General features: G+C 44.7%; 1 pseudogene across 1 annotated transcript in view; it reads right to left on the reverse strand.

Annotated features, from left to right (window-relative positions):
- Positions 1-332: 332 nt before the first annotated feature.
- The window catches only part of LOC143844162 (uncharacterized), a 39,878-nt pseudogene continuing 24,240 nt past the window's right edge, over positions 333-15,970 (reverse strand). The window contains exons 4-5 of the transcript XR_013233831.1: positions 4,094-4,372; positions 333-1,574 (exon numbers count right to left, since the gene is read on the reverse strand). The product of XR_013233831.1 is annotated as an uncharacterized LOC143844162 (transcript). The remainder of the gene's footprint in view (positions 1,575-4,093; positions 4,373-15,970) is intronic.

The following is a 15,970-nucleotide window of genomic DNA, read 5'->3' on the forward strand; positions in this document are numbered from 1 at the left end:
ATGAGGGTTGCCATAAATTGGCCGTGATTTGACACTTTCCACCACCATGTTCTTTATATAAGTCTGAGACCTTTGTAAGATTCCCCCTGCAACTTTAAATCCATTATAAAGGCCAAAGTATATTGCAGGTTCTCCCCCCCCCCCATACATATAAGATAATATACATTCTGTTTTTAGAGTGAATTATGCAAAGAAAGCAAATATCCTTCTGTTTATGTAAGACAGAAGGAGTCTGATGTCTTAACCCAATCCACTAAAACTTGGGCCTTTTTTTTGCAGGCTAAAAGGCTAGAAACCTAAAAAAAAAAAAAAAGAACAACCCACAACCCTCAAAATTCTTTATGTTTTGGCACATGCTTCCTTTGCAAAGAATTTATAGGAACAAACAGAAAGGAAATAAAACAGGGATCATTTTAGAACTGTCATTTCTTTTGTTGTTATATCAAATGTTTGACTACACATTTATTACAAACTTTTTAAAATGCTAATGATATTGTAGTATACAGTATCTTGGGTGCTTTATTATGGCTCTTGGAGGGGCATAGTAGGTATAGCAGAGTTATCACAATGGGGATCCTTTGTAAACTTTCAAAGACAGTTTTCTTTGTACTACTTAATGTTGTATTTCCACTCTAGAAACCAAATAATAAAGGTTCCCCCCACCCTTTAAGAAGTTGTTACAGATGAATTCTGACAGGATCAAGTTCGCATACAAATTAGTAGTTTTATTTGCTTAAAATATGTATAGCCTACCATTTATTCTTACTTAGTATCCCCAGGTGGCCATGCAACCACAGGTTGACTACCCCTGCTCTAGGGAAGGCTTTCTCAACCAGGAGTTCATGAAGCCCTGGGGTTTATTGATGACCCTGGAAAGGTTTCCTGAACCCCAGAATTGGGTGCAGATGCAATTGAATCAGATGCAGAAGCCAGCCAATCAATTGATCAATCATTTACCGTTTTGTGGATAAAGAGACTAGGCCTGTAGAGCAACAGGAGTAGTGGGCTCTAATGACGTCTTGTGATGTCAGCAGCCATCTGAACCTCTGGAAAAGGCTGTATAACCCCTGGGGAGCTCTCACTTAACCCCACATACCTAGAAAGTCTTCAAGTCTACAGAAACTCTCACCTTTCAACCACCCATTAGACAGAATGATTCTCTGAGGACCTCTCATCATAATATCGATGAGCTATTGGTACCACTGGATTCATAAGCCAAATTCTCTCATTTGCTGCAAGGACTCAGTGCTGCAGAAAAATCTTGACTGGCACTGCAAAGCCAATCTTTACACAAATTATCTAGATGAGAAATGCATTCTCTTGGTGATCATGACATTCTATCAGGTGACACATGTAAAAAAGCTGAAAATTCATGCAAAATGTAGATACAAATGTAAATTCAGTGATGGGAAAGGAAAAGTATATCTGATAAATATTACAGTTTTGATTTCTTCTGCAAGAAGCTGTGGAGGCCATTGTTGATTGATGTCATCTGAAAATATTTTTTTCACAAGCAGCTTACTCTCTTGCAAACTGACTGCATGCAGGATTTATTTTTCTACACTTCTCATTAACTGTTTAGAGATTAGAAAGAAAATGGGGGGAAATCAGTTATGAAGGCAAACCCACACATTTTAAATTTCTGCAATCGAAAAGACATGATCTGCTGCAAATGTCACCAGCAAATTCCCCTGCACAATCAGCAGTTGGTGAATGGGAACTATATAGTAGTTTCTGAACAGTTTCCCCTGCTTTCAAAATCGAGTCATTAGTTCTGAGGTCACCTGTGGGCATCATGCTACCACAATTTTTGTGGTGCCTGCCAAGTAGTTTTAGAAAGTGGGTGAAGCCAATTGAGGCTTTTGCCCAGCAAGGTTTCTGATTCGTCACTGGTTTGACTGTACTGATTTTTAAAAACATCACTTTGGCAGCAGCGGTTACCACAGCATAAGAAGGTAAAAAGTGGCAGCTATTTTGTGGTTAGCTCTACCTCCTGCAACAGCCATTTTGTAGTTATTCCCACCAGCTTAAAAAGGTTGGGGACCATTGCACTAGTTTATTTGTTTTTATTTTTAGATTAGATGCCAACTAGTCTAATGTGCTGTATACCAGCAGTCCCCAACCCCCGGGCCTGGGACCGGTACTGGTCCATGGATCAGTCGGCACCGGGCCGCGGCTCCTCCTTATCCTCCTCCCCGACTGCTGCCTCGGGGGCTGCCCTACCACTCTGCTGCCAGCTCACCTTTGGTGTTCTCCAGGCGGCGGGAAGTCAGGGGCGCCAGTGGGAAAGCTAGTGGAGCGGGGTCTCAGGCGGCGGCAACATCCCTCGGCAAAAGACTACCCCCCCCCGGGCCTCAGTAAAATTGTGAAGTGTTGACCAGTCCCCGGTGATAAAAAGGTTGGGGACCACTGCTGTATACAGATACATGCAAGGCTGCTGAGATCAGGTGAGAGAAAGATCAGGGATACAAAATTCTCCACTCTTGAGCTGGAAGGGGAGAGCTGAGAAGTCCATCTAGAAAAGCTGGGGTTTTGTACCCTGTTTTTAATTACCCGGAGTCTCAAAGCGGCTTACGTTTGTCTTCCCTTCTTCTCCCCTCTACAGATACCCTGTGAGGTTGGTGTGGCTGAGACAGCTGCTAGAGAACTATGACTGGCCCAAGGTCACCCAGCTGGCTGCATGTGGCAGAGGAGTGGGGAATCAAACCCGGTTCTCCAGATTAGAGGCTGCTCCTCTTAATTGCTACACCAACCTGGCTCTCTACTTCATTTTGCTCTCACCTGTACAATGTCTCTAATCTCAGGGCTTCAGCAACATCAAGATGCCTCTCTAGGAATCTCTAATTACTCATTTGAAAGTTCCGCTTAACTTGAAATGAGATCAAGAGCTCTTGTGCATCAAGAGAGCACTTACTAGCTTTTCTATATAAGTGAAGGGTTACAGTGAGTGATTACAGATTCCTAGAGATGCTTTCTGCCCTATTAAGCACGGGGAAATTCTTCCGTCCCCTGCTTTTCCCCTTTAAACATGTGAGAGCGAAGGAATGTTTTTCTTGGTATTTATACTGGTTCTCAGCAGCTCTGGCAGTAGATCAGCCCCACTCATTTGGTGAAGAATATTACAGATAATTTATTATTATGTCTTAGGTGACTGCAATGCTATCCTCTGTATGGATTTTTGTTATAAAATTTAATGGGAGCCAAAGCAGAATGCTGGATAGTAGTTATCACATTTCAGTAATCATGGCCATGACAGCTCTCAGTTTTTGAGAGACGTATAGTGAGTGGCCAAGCTTTTAATCAGGTTTAAGAGTCCATTTTGTTGTATAAGCTGGATGCATTTTACTGAACCATAAAGAGATCTTAAGCATCACAAAGTTGCCTTTTAGAGCAAGTGAGCAATAATAAACTGTAATTCATGCTTTGGTAACCTTAAGAAATAGATACTGACCTAAGGGGTACAAGAAACTGCTTTCAAAGACTGCTTAGAAGGTGCAGAATATTTTAGCTTTTCTTTGAGGGATGTTCTAATAGAGGGCAAAGAATTGAGGCTTTTGAACTCTGGTGCTGGAGAAGACTCTTGCGAGTCCTTTGGACTGCAAAGCGAACAAACCGGTCAATCCTCGAGGAGATCAGCCATGACTGCTTTTTAGAAGGCCAGATCCTGAAGAGGAAACTCAAATACTTTGGCCACCTCATGAGAAGGAAGGACTCCCTGGAGAAGAGCCTAATGCTGGGAGCGATCGAGGGCAAAAGAAGAAGGGGACGACAGAGAATGAGGTGGCTGGATGGAATCACTGAAGCAGTCGGTGCAAACTTAAATGGACTCCAGGGAATGGTAGAGGACAGGAAGGCCTGGAGGATCATTGTCCATGGGGTTGCAATGGGTCAGGCACAACTTCGCACCTAACAACAACAACAACAACAACAACTTGTAATTGTAGACTATTGTTTCATGGTGCTCACAGTTACCCTAAAGCCGTTTTCCTGTGCTTTGGTCTTTTTAGAGAACCATAGACTTTCCTCTCTCTTTTTGGGCAGGGTTAGCAACTGGCTGGAGAAAATAATATCCTGTTCCTTTAATATAGGATTAATGAGTGAATATACAATGGGCACTTTCGTTGGGCACTGGTGACTGAAGAAGCGCATACGTCTCTGTTAATATATGCCCCACGGTAATGACTAATGATGCGTGTGCAGTATTCCACCATGGATAGTTATAACATACACTTTTAGGAAGATTTGCATATGATTTCAGCCTTGTCCAAACTTGTCCCTGAAAAGTATTGTCAGCAAAAACCTCAGTCACAAGTCCCCTGGCACATGTTTCGTCTGCTGTAATTTTCTTGTTGAAAAGAAGCATCTCATTTGCCTAAATAAAAGAGAACAAAAATGAAGGGACAAAAGGGTTTGCTTCATTTATATACACCCTTACACAGAAGCAGCTTGTCATAGTAGCTCATGTAGCAGGTACTACAGGACCCGTGGCTCCAGGGCTCCCACAGTGCTATATGATTAGGAGGCCTTCACACTGTGATTGTGTTTGTGGTACTAGGGGGTGTTTACAGTGTTTGTGGACTGCATGAACAAAAAAAGGGCAGTATGCATGCCCTGTTAGTAACTGAACATGCACATCCCTCATTAAGCATGTGTGCAGACCACAAGCCACATAAATGTGAAGATCGCCTTAGATTTTGGGATATTGTGCTCACACATCCCACCAAGGCTTGAGAAATTTTTTCAGCAAAGTGAAGCTGTCAGTTGCTTCCAAAGTTCCAACTATTCCTGGGAGTAAAAGCACCAACTGTGATCTGCTAGAGCCCCACGAGTCCTTAAATTGGCTCTGGGCCTATTACTTGTGCTGGGCCTGCCCTTACAGCCCTCCATCATCTCTGTATGCACTTAAAGAAGGAAGGAAGGAAGGAAGGAAGGAAGGAAGGAAGGAAGGAAGGAAGGAAGGAAGGAAGGAAGGAAGGAAGGAAGGAAGGAAGGAAGGAGTCTCTGTGGCATCTTGATGTTTAACCAATTGATTGCAACCAATGCTTTGGTGGGCTAGGGAGATATCTGAAGTGAATCCTCTGTCAGCAAATATCTGTCAGATTATCTACTGAGGATGCATTTCAGCCATTTGATGGACTGCATTCTAGCTAATGGAAGTTGATGTTAGTCTTTAAGATGCCACAAGATTCCTTTGTGTTATAGGTATGTGCAAGTTTATGACAGCATTGAAACTGCAATGCTCATAACTGGACAGAATGCCTGGACAGCCTGAGACAGAACACGTGTTGCTCTACTTTACAATGATGTAGGATGTCACAGAGGTCATTCTGCAGTCCATCCTTTAGAGTAGCAACAAGAATCTCAGATAAAAGAGTTAGAAATTCCTTTCCCTGATGGCTGGAGGGCAGGGCTGCTGAGAGCCACCATGCCCTCCCTGCATGGCTCTGATCCAAAACAAATATCATAGCAAAACAAATCACTTGGCTTTCTCTTGTTTTGAACAGAATAGATCAAGATGAGTAGCTCTGTTAGTCTGCCTGCAGAAAAGAGCAAGAGTCTAATGGCACCTGTGGCAGGCAGCTTTTGCAAGTCACTGCTAACTTCTTCAGTTATGGCTAGAATGCAAGTCCATTGTCCTAATCATTGGAAAGTGGAGTGATTTCGGATGCCAAATGACATTGGAAGGTAAATAATAGCAGGTGAATGAGAACAGCAGGTATGGTTGAATTAGGTGTGATATGCCACATTGTGTATATATGAAATTACTCAATTAGACATAAGGCCATGGAGTGAGAAATACAGAGATAAACAGGCTGTGCAAACTGAGTAAATGACATAGAGAATCCTTGGGGATGATACGTAGAGAACAGGGGATTTTTTAGAATCTTTAATTAATAGAAGAGGAGGAACAATTTGGCTGAAAAGAGGTGAGGAAAGCTGCCACTACTTTTTTACACAGCTATGAATGCTTTCATAAATATGTAAACTAGAACAGGGATTCCCAACCAGGGTGACATGGCACCCTCGGGTGATGTGAGTGCTCCCCCAGTCTGAGGCAGCCTTTCCCGGAAGTTCAGGTGGTCATTGACATCACTAGATGTCACTGAAGCACCCTTCCCCTGTTGCTCTACGGGCTCCACAGCTTATGCCCAGCTACTATCTCCTGGGCTCTATGCTCCCCACAAAAACACATTCTGCATGCTGAGACCATCTTGCAGAAGCATCTCATCTGCTCCATGAAATCTGCATTGCCCAGGCTGCAGGGGAAACCAATTCAGCAAGCTACTCCACCATCTTGCCTTTCTGCAACTCCCCCTCTGATGATCCTCCTACTTCCACCATCAGCTCAGCCTTTCCCTTATCTTCCCCTCCACGGGAATCCATCACCAAACTCAAAGTGTAAGATGTCACCAGAGAGCCTTTTCAGCTGGTTGGTGTAGATGCTGGTGAAGAGGAGGTAAGGGGTTGGTGGGAAGTAAGGGAGGAGAGGTAAGGGGTTGGTGCAGAAGAAAGGCCTTATTTCTCTTGAAATGTAGGGACAGGAGACTCTTTTTTTCTCACTGAGGCTGCCCTACAGGTTAGGCAGCTGTCCGCCCCAAAGTCAGCCAGCCCCAAAGTCAGGCCTACAAGGGGCCATGGGGCAACTCTGACGTACTGAAAGGTCACCTTCGTCCTCCCAATCCTGGATAAAACATTTAAAGGCCACTTGAAAGCTACGGGATTGTAAAATATAGCAACTCCTCGATGTACTCTGTGGTATATGTTCTGTTGATAGATGTGCCACTGCCTACCTGTTTTCTTTCTAACATATTGCCTGTTTTCCTGCCTGCCTTTAAAAGCGACACAGCCTCTAATAAGGTTGAACTTATGTGAGGCAATCATTTGTCTTGGGCAAAGGAACCCGATTATTTCTGAGAACTGCAGGGCAGGCAAAAACTCAGCAGTCAGATTTATACGTGTTGTGTAAGTTGTTAAACTTTCAAAGCCCTGCCAGAAAGAAAACTGAGGGAGCGTGACATACAATGAAGATTGGTTAACCCTTAATTAACTAGAATTTGCTATTAGTATATCAGAGTGCTTTAAAATAGTGGTCCCCAACCCCCGGTCCGGGGACCGATACCGGTCCGTAGATTAGTTGGTACTGGGCCGCGGCTCCTCCTCGTCCTTCTCCCTAGCTGCTGTCTTGGGGGCTGCCCTGCCACTCTGCCACCAGCTCACTTTTGGTGCTCTCCAGCGGCCTCCATGGCTGGAGCTCCCCCTTGGCACAGCACTGCCCCCCAGCGGGTGGCAGGAAGTCAGGGGCACCGTCAGGAAAGCAAGTGGAGCAGGGGCTCAGGTGGCAGCAACCTCAGCAAAAGACTACCCCCCCCCCCCCGGGGCCTCAGTAAAATTGTCAAGCGTTGACCAGTCCCCGGTGAAAAAAAGGTTGGGGACCACTGAGCTGGGTGATCTTGGGCTCGCAATGGCACTGATAAAGCTGTTCTGCCCAAGCAGTGATATCAGGGCTCTCTCAGCCTCACCCACCTCACAGGGTGTCTGTTGTGGGGAGAGGAAAGAGAAGGCGACTGTAAGCTGCTTTGGGTAGAGAAAAGCAGCACATAAGAACCAACTCTTCTTCTTCTTCTTCTTCTTCTTCTTCTTCTTCTTCTTCTTCTTCTTCTTCTTCTTCTTCTTCTTCTTCTTCTTCTTCTTCTTCTAATATAGTCCACAGCCCCAGTTCCTTTACCAAAACATCTTTCTTGAATGATTTTGTTGTATTCCAGCCATATTGCCTGTGTGAAAGACATGCCATTCATGTGTACAAGAAGTTTCTGATTTTTTTTCCATTTGCAGAATGGCACCTGCAGAAAGCCCTGCTCAGATGAGTGAAGCTGTCATGGTGGAGCACAGAGAGAGTGGCAGTCCTGTACTTATGTGGACTAGATGTGATTGCAATCTGTTGTGGGTGTAAATGTGGTTATAGGACAGAGACGTAAGTTTCATTCCACTGAGGCTGCTGGCTCAGATGTGAAGTGAGCCATTACAATACATAGAAATGGAGATCAGTTGTAGTTCTTGGAGGTCTCCTGGAAGCTGGCAACTCTATCAATGTAGTTATTACATTAATATGTGACAGTCAAATGTAGGTAGGGTTAGACATGTCAATTCTGTTGATGCAGGAAGAAGGGGGGGATGCCTGGTGACATCACTTCCTGTGTTGTGGTAGTGGATGTGACCTGGTCACACCTAGGGGGAGTGTCTGGGTGACATCACCTCTAGTGGCATTTCATTTCTGGGGCTGTGGCAGGGAGATGTGGCCAGCTGCCACCACTTCCATGGTACTTCCACAGTCAAAAGATTGAAAAAGGCTGGTATAGAAGTTTCTAAACTACTGAATGATGTGAAGTAATATATATATATTCTTTAATAATCCTGCTCCTTTTCCTTTAACGTTTCCTACCTAGAATAGTATAATAGAGTTGGAAGGGAACTCATGGGTCATCTAGTCCAACCCCTTGCACTATGCAGGACATTCACATCCCAATCGCTCATCTACTGTAATCTGTCACCCCTTTGCCTTCACAGAATCAGCCTCTCCATCAGATGACTATCTAGCCTCTGTTTAAAAATTTCCAAAGATGGAGAATCTACAACCTCCCGAGGAAGCCTGTTCCACTGAGAAACTGCTCTAACTGCCAGGAACTTCTTCCGGATGTTTAGATGGAATTTCTTTTGAATTAATTTCATCCCATTGGTTCTGGCCTGTCCCTCTGGGGCAAGAGAGAACAATTCTGCTCCATCCTCTATATGGCACCCTTTTAAATACTTGAAGATGGTTATCAGATCCCCTCTCAGTCGTCTCCTCTTTAGGCTAAACAGACCAAGCTCCCCCAACCTTTCTTCATACGTCTTGGTCTCCAATCCCCTCACCATCTTTGTTGCCCTCCTGTGGACATGCTCCAGTTTGTCAGCATCCCTCTTCAATTGCTGTGCCCAAACCTGAACACAGTACTCCAAGTGTGGCCAAACCAGAGCAGAGTACAGCAGTAACATCGCCTCCCATGATCTGGACATGACACTCCGTTTGATACAGCCCAAAATCGAGTCACACTGCTGACTCATGTTCAATGTATGGTCTACTAAGAATCCTAGATCCTTTTTGCACATGCTACTGCCAAGATGAACCTACTGAACACTTATTACTCTATTCACAGGAGAAAAGAGCAACAGTCCAGTAGCACTTTAAAGACTAAAAAAATTTGGTGTGGAAAAAATAAGCATTGGTAATGAGACAGAAAACCTAGTTCTTCAGGTGGATGCATTGTCTGTGTAAAAAAAGCAGTGGCAGCTTTCCTTACCACTCTTCAGCCCAATTGTACCGGTAAAAAATATCTTCACCCAAAGGATTCTCTAGATCAGGGGTAGTCAATCTGTGGTCCTCCAGATGTCCATGGACTATAATTCCCATGAGCCCCTGCCAGCTGTTGGGCCGGGACGCAGCTCCTTCTCCCCCCTGAAGCGAGAAGCTCGCCAGGCTGCGAGCAAATTGGCTGCCAAAGCGGCCGATTAGCTCGTGGCCCAGCAAGCTTCTCGCTTCGGGAGGGGAGGGAAGAGAAGCTTGCCGAGCCGCAAGCTAATCGGCCACTTTAGCAGCCGATTTGGTCGCGGTCCGGAGGGGCCGGGAGGGAAAGCAGCGGCTGCCGGCATGGCGGTGGCGCAAACGTGCATGCATGGACTGCCGCAAACGCTTGTGCGCGGCAGTCCGCGCATGCGCGTTTGTGCTGGTGCTGCCGCGCGTGCACGGGCCCCAGGGCCGCCCTCTCCGCCCACTACGCCGCAGCGGTCCGCAACAAGCGGAAGCTTGCGGACCGCTGTTCTAGATCATTCACTCAGTGCCTCTCTCTACAGCATTGTGTCTAATGTTGTAATTTTATATTTATATACACATATATGCCTACCAATATGATACACTTCTAGTTCTAACGTCTAATCTTAAATGTCACTTGTGCGTTAACTAAGTCTAGAACAGAAATTACAGTCACATATTTAAGGCAAAGTTTAATTTGCTTCTATTTATACTGAAACTAAAGCATTCACTCTTCCATATTTATAACCTCTTGTTGTTATGTGCGAAGTCGTGTCCGACCCATCGCGACCCCATGGACAATGATCCTCCAGGCCTTCCTGTCCTCTACCATTCCCCGGAGTCCATTTAAGTTTGCACCTACTGCTTCAGTAACTCCATCCATCCACCTCATTCTCTGTCGTCCCCTTCTTCTTTTGCCCTCGATCTCTCCCAGCATTAGGCTCTTCTCCAGGGAGTCCTTCCTTCTCATGAGGTGGCCAAAATATTTGAGTTTCATCTTCAGGATCTGGCCTTCTAAAGAGCAGTCAGGGCTGATCTCCTCTAGGACTGACTGGTTTGTTCGCCTTGCAGTCCAAGGGACTCGCAAGAGTCTTCTCCAGCACCAGAGTTCAAAAGCCTCAATTCTTTGACGCTCGGCCTTCCTTATGGTCCAACTTTCGCAGCCATACATTGCAACTGGGAAGACCATAGCCTTGACTAAACGCACTTTTGTTGGCAGGGTGATGTCTCTGCTTTTTAGGATGCTGTCTAGATTTGCCATAGCTTTCCTCCCCAGGAGCAAGCGTCTTTTAATTTCTTTGCTGCAGTCCCCATCTGCAGTGATCTTGGAGCCCAGGAAAATAAAATCTGTCACTATCTCCATTTCTTCCCCTTCTATTTGCCAGGAATTGAGAGGGCCGGATGCCATGATCTTTGTTTTCTTGATGTTGAGTTTCAAGCCAACTTTGGCACTCTCCTCCTTCACCCGCATCAACAGGCTCTTTAGTTCCTCTTCACTTTCTGCCATTAGAGTGGTATCATCTGCATATCTGAGGTTGTTGATATTTCTCCCTGCAATCTTGATCCCAATTTGTGACTCCTCTAATCCCGCATTTCTCATGATGTGCTCTGCATACAAGTTAAATAGGCAAGGCGACAGTATACAGCCTTGCCGAACTCCTTTCTCAATTTTGAACCAGTCAGTGATTCCATGTTCAGTTCTCACTGTTGCTTCTTGACCTGCATATAAATTTCTCAAGAGACAAATAAGATGCTCTGGTATTCCCATCTCTTTAAGAACTTGCCACAATTTGTTGTGCTCCACACAATCAAAGGCTTTAGCATAGTCAATGAAGCAGAAGTAGACGTTCTTCTGGTACTCCCTAGCTTTCTCCATGATCCAGCGTATGTTGGCAATTTGATCTCTAGTTCCTCTGCCTCTTCGAAATCCTGCCTGTACTTCTGGAAGTTCTCGGTCCACATATTGCTGGAGCCTAGCTTGTAGGATTTTGAGCATAACTTTGCTAGCATGAGAAATTAGTGCGATGGTGCGGTAGTTTGAACATTCTTTGGCATTGCCCTTCTTTGGGATTGGAATGTAAACTGACCTTTTCCAATCCTGTGGCCATTGTTGAGTTTTCCAAATTTGCTGGCATATTGAGTGTAGCACTTTTACTGCATCGTCCTTTAAGATTTTGAATAGTTCAACTGGAATGCTGTCACTACCACTAGCTTTATTGTTGCTCAGACTTCCTAAGGCCCATTTGACTTCACATTCCAGGATGTCTGGCTCCAGGTCAGTAACTACCCCATTGTGGTCATCAGGGATGTTAAGCTCGCTCTTGTATAGTTCTTCTGTATAATTTTGCCACCTTTGTTTGATCTCTTCCGCTTCTGTGAGGTCCCTACCATTTTGGTCCCTTATCATACCCATCTTTGCATGAAACGTTCTCTTCATATCTCCAATTTTCTTGAAAAGATCTCTGGTCCTCCCCATTCTATTGTTTTCTTCTATTTGTTTGCACTGTTCATTTAAGAAGGCATTCTTATCTCTTCTAGCTTTTCTCTGGAATTCTGCATTCAATTGGGTGTATCTTTCTCTTTCTCCCTTGCCTTTCACTTCCCTTCTCTCCTTAGCTATTTGTAAAGCTTCCTCAGACAGCCATTTTGATTTCTTGCATTTCTTTTTCTTTGGGATGGTTTTAGTTGCTACCTCTTGTACAATGTTGCGAACCTCCGTCCATAGTTCTTCAGGCACTCTGTCTATCAGATCTAATTCCTTAAATCTATTTGTCACCTCCACTGTGTATTCGTCAGGGATATGATTTAGTTCATACCTGAGTGGCCTAGTGCTTTTCCCTACTTTCTTCAATTTAAGCCTAAATTTTGCAACAAGAAGCTCATGATCTGAACCACAATCAGCTCCTGGTCTTGTTTTTATTGACTGGATAGAACTTTTCCATCTTTGGCTGCAGAGCACATAGTCAATCTGATTTCTGTGTTGACCGTCTGGTGATGTCCATGTGTAGAGTCGTCTCTTGGGTTGCTGGAAAAGAGTGTTTGCTATGACCATTGTATTCTCTTGACAAAATTCTACCAGCCTGTGCCCTGCTTCATTTTGTACTCCAAGGCCAAACTTGCCTGTTATCCCGGTTATCTTTTGGCTTCCTACTTTAGCATTCCAATCCCCCATGATGATAAGCACATCATTTTTGGGCGTTGCTTCTAGAAGGTGTTGTAGGGCTTCATAGAACTGATCAACTTCATCCTCTTCAGCAGCAGTGGTTGGGGCGTAGACCTGGATCACTGTGATGTTGAATGGTTTGCCTTGGATTCGAACTGAGATCATTCTGTCATTTTGGGGATTGTATCCCAAGACTGCTTTTCCTACTCTCTTATTAATTATGAATGCTACTCCATTTCTTCTGCGAGATTCTTGTCCACAGTAGTATACCTGATGGTCATCTGAATTAAATTCACCCATTCCTGTCCATTTTAGTTCACTGATTCCTAAAATGTCGATGTTCAGTCTTCTCATTTCTTGTTTAACCACGTCCAGCTTGCCTTGATTCATGGATCTGACGTTCCATTTATAACCTCTAAAACTGATCAATACAGATTACAACACATGTAGAGTGTGTGGAGCTACTCTGATAGATTTTCTATTCAAAGTAGAAACACCTATTAAGGGTGTTTTAACTCCTCATCCAGGGTAGAGATGAGAGGGAATGAGGCTGGCTGCTGGGATTGAACTCCCAGCCTCATGGGCAGAGTTTCAGGTCTGCTGCCTTACCACTCTGCAACACAAGAGGCTCTTTTGCAAATGATAGGCAGACATTTGTTTGAGATTCATTGTTTTAAAAGTTTGCTGAAATGCTAAAGCACTTGTTCAGAGCTGATACTCCACCCTTCCTTTGGTTGCTCAAGTAGCTCTTTTATACATAGTCTCCCTCTCTACAATTTTTATTAAACTTGTGGGAATCGGAATCATACATAATATCTGAATGTGGAAAATACCCTGCATAAGGAAGTATGGCACTTTAGCCCTGTGCAGACAACTCACCCATGAGTTAAAACACTGCATGGAGAGGCAGAGCAGACACAAACACACTGCCTCACTCCCTGCCGCAGCAGAGTCACTGAGTCACCTGCATGGTGCAAATGCATGAGGACATGCTCATGTGTGCCCCCCCTTCCCTGTGATCAGTGCCAATGGATCCTTTGGAGGATGAACCATATATCATTGGACCCCACTGAGGCCCCTGTCCTCTTGAGACTCCATTCCCAAGCCTTTTTGCCATGAAGGAACCCCTGAAATATTTTCAGGCTTCCGGAAACCCCAGAAATGGTGACATGCTCCTTCAGAGAAATGGGTGCAGAAATAAGATGCGGGATCCAGCCAGCCAATCAATCGAGCAATCATTTACCATTTCCATTGTGGAGAAAGAGACCAGGGCCTAGTCTGCACACAAAGGATAATGCACTTTTAACGTGCTTTGGCAGTGCAGAACAGGAAAATCTAAAGTGCATTGAAAGTGCATTATCTATTGTGTGCAGACTAGGCCTAGGACTGTAAAGGGGAAGTGAGCTCCAGTGATGTCTAGTGATGTCAGCGGCCATCCGAACTCCTGGGAAAGGCTGTGGAACACCTGGGGAGCTCTTGCATAACCCCCGGGTTCCCCAGAACCCTGGTTGGGAATCCTTGCTCCAGGAGTTTCCCAACCTGGATCTGGCATCCGTATTCCCACATCCCCTGCCAGGAGCTTGGGAAGAGGGATCTGGCAACCTTACACATGCTTCCACTAATTCGACCAGTTCTAGGATTATTTGTAGAAATTCACTTCAAAGAAAACATCCTTGTTGATTTCTCCATTTATTTCCGTTTATATGCCAAATGTTGTGAGATAGCCACAGTTTGTCGGTACGCAACTAATCCTGCTATTCAAGCTGCTAACAAGCCATAAAAGGGATTTGGGGAGAGGTTTTATTGTTTGTTTTAAATGGAAAGGTTCTTAGGCTATTATTGCAAGCTACCTTGCTCCACAAAGGAAAGGTGAGGTGAAAATGTTTTCATAAACAACAGAACTGAATGATTTGCAGGTAGGTGTATTTTAAGAATCTCCTGTTTAACTAATTAAGGCACTGATTAATTGCTCTCTTCCTCGCCCCCCTCAGCTTTCTCAGCATCCTTTTGAATCTCCCCACAGTCTATGCTTTAATTTAGGGGGGGGGAATATGCCATAAGGGTATGTGATAGAAGTTCGTGAATGGGAACTAGAGAGCAGTGATTCCTTCTCAATTCTTGAAACCATGTAATGAAATTGACTGGCATTCATTTAAGGATAACTAAATAAAGGAGTACTTCTCTACCACAAGGTGTAATTAGCCTATAAACTTCACAGCCGCAATGTGATTCTTGAAGTTAACGTTGACGGCTTTTTTAATGGTTTTGTCAAATGGATGGAGGATCCGCTTTGCAACAGCCATGGGAAAGCTAAAATATGAATCTCCAGAGTGAACGCCTGTATGCCTCTGATTACTAGCTGGTGCTGGGTATGGGATAGTTCCGCTGTGCCCCAGTTCTAACTTTTAAATTTCCACCTTGCCCTTCCTCCACAGGGATCAAGTACATAGCTCTTTTCTGTTTTATCCTCACAACTCTATGAATTAGTTTAGCCTGAGATAGGGTTGCCAGCCTCACACTGGAGGCAGGAGATCCTCCTCCTCAGGGCCCCATCCCTTGCAGCCAATCAGCTGGCAGGTGGGGGGATTTACCAGGACCAGGAAGGAGTCCCAAGCTAGGTCTCTGGCAACATGGCAATATCACTTCTATCAGGTACCGGAAGTGACATCATCATATTGGTATTTGGGCAAAAAGTCTATGCTAGAAGCCTCTTTTATCGTAGAGTTTTTGCCCAAAGGCCAGGGTGCCACCAGGATGTCCCAATGTGATAATGTCGCTTCCAGCACATGCCAGAAGCGATACCACCTCTTTTCAGTGACATAACCTGCGCTAAATCCCCCCCATTCTGCACCTACCAAGTCCCCCCCATCCCCCGCCAGTTGCCAGGAGGGGCCTGGCAACCCTAGCCTAAGAACATAGGATTGGCCCAGAGTCACCCAGTGAGCAAACGAATCTAGATCTCCTCATTCCTATGGCTCCTATGGTTGGATCTAGGCACCTTTTCCTGTCCTTACTACAATCCTGGGCTCAAATGGATTTTGTACTTGCAAGTCCAATGATCCACAGCACAGTTTTTTTTGTTGTAGCGATCAATGAGAACCCCTCCTTCCTTGTTAGCCAGTAGAAATGCTGGTTGGATTTAGCCTACCCTGACCACTATAGCTTACTGGTATTTGTGAAAATATTGGAGCACTTGATTAGCCACAGCTTGAGTCAGAAAAGCCAGATACTGATCTAGGTTGATTGTGCAGTCATTTTTTTGCTTCCCACAATCCCTGTTGCTTACCGCATGGATAAAGAAAAACCTTCTACAATAAGTTTGGGCCGTGTGTCAATTTTCTTCCTCTTGTCAGAACATGCAGATATAAGGGAGCTCATGAGTATCAGAAGCATGAATCTGATCTTTCCAAGCCACAAGCTGTGGGGATTGTTATATGAACCTCAGAAAATTCAATCCGGCA

The sequence above is a fragment of the Paroedura picta genome, chromosome 9, assembly GCF_049243985.1.
Source record: "Paroedura picta isolate Pp20150507F chromosome 9, Ppicta_v3.0, whole genome shotgun sequence".
NCBI classification, from domain to species: Eukaryota; Metazoa; Chordata; class Lepidosauria; order Squamata; family Gekkonidae; genus Paroedura; species Paroedura picta.